At 38.9% G+C, this 1,377-nt stretch overlaps 1 non-coding gene across 1 annotated transcript; it reads left to right on the top strand.

The window, feature by feature from the left end:
- Positions 1 to 838: 838 nt before the first annotated feature.
- On the top strand, positions 839 to 944 carry LOC140851371 (small nucleolar RNA R71). Its single transcript, XR_012134123.1, has one exon. It is a non-coding gene; the product is annotated as a small nucleolar RNA R71 (small nucleolar RNA).
- The last annotated feature ends 433 nt before the right edge of the window (positions 945 to 1,377 follow it).

Below are 1,377 nucleotides of genomic sequence, written 5' to 3'. Positions count from 1 at the left end.
TTCTGGGATATTAGAGCTCTCAATCACAAATTGCCCTCTTGGGTTGCTCTCGGGTTGGCTAGGTAATTTTTCTCCTTCCCTCCTACTGAATACAGTCGCTAGTTGACCTATTTGGGTCTCTAGCTTAGCAATGGATTGTGTGTGGGAGTTAAGGGTCTAAGTGTTGACTTCTAATCATTCTAGTACTTTCAGAACTTTTTCCTCAAAAGCTGAGCTGTGACCAGTAGTAGATGGTTGAGAAATATTTTGAAATTGATGGTATGGTCCATGCCTATATGTTGGGTCCTGATATTGAGGTCGAGGTGCGGTAGGGCCAACCACTGGTTGTGGTCTCCAGGAAAAATTTGGATGGTTTCTCCAGTCGAGGTTATAAGTGTTCGAATAAGGATCATTTCCTGGTCTGCGAGCTTGTTGGACTTGAGCTTGTTGAACCTGCTCGTGCACAAACTCAGAAAATTGAGGTGCGGCTGGGCATTCACTAACAAAATGGTTCAGACTTGCACACAATGCACAAACTTCTTAGATTGGGTTAGGTGAAATCAGAGATTGTCCAGTATTTAGAAGATGATCTAATTTTTGGGACAGTTCATCTACCTTATGATGGATATCTATGACATTTCCTACTCATATATTCCACCTCTCTTTGGGTTTAACATGGGTTTATCTCTAATAGAGGCAGACATATGATGTAATGAATTTTTACTTAAAATTTCAAACAGTTGCCATGCCTCATCCTCACTTTTCAGCATGAATGTCCCACCGCATGATGCATCAACCATTTGTCGATGTCTTTCAGATAGCCCATCATAAAAATATTGAATTAACTGCCACTTGGGTACAGCATGGTGGGGATATTTTCTAATAAGGTCCTTTAATCTCTCCCATATTTCATGAAACATTGCTCCATCTAATTGAGAAAAATTAGTTATGGCTTTTCTTATTTGATTAGTTTTTCTTATGGGAAAATATTTCTTAAGAAACTCTCCTGGCAGCTGGTCCCAGGTTGATATAGTCATGGAATCCAAAGTATGTAGCTAGTATTTGGCTTTGTCCTTAAGTGAGAAAGGGAATAATTTTAACCTAAGAGCATCATCGGAGAAGTTGTGAATTTTGACAGTTGAGCATATCTCAAGAAATTTTTCAAGATGTTTATAAGGGTCCTCATTACTAAGTCCATAAAATGAAGGTAACATTTGGATTATACTGGACTTAATTTTATATTGAGTGGCCTCCACAGGGGGCACTTGAATACAAGGAGAGTAGGTATATGTGGAAGGAGTAAAGTACTCCTTCAATTGCTTGGGTGGATCATTCTCCTAATTTCGGTCCATATTTTTATGTCTGTTGGCTCTAAAGGTTCTTTCTATTTCTAGATCA

The sequence above is a fragment of the Elaeis guineensis genome, chromosome 8 (genome assembly GCF_000442705.2).
Source record: "Elaeis guineensis isolate ETL-2024a chromosome 8, EG11, whole genome shotgun sequence".
Taxonomy (NCBI): Eukaryota; Viridiplantae; Streptophyta; class Magnoliopsida; order Arecales; family Arecaceae; genus Elaeis; species Elaeis guineensis.
This window is presented reverse-complemented; position numbering and strand designations above follow the sequence as displayed.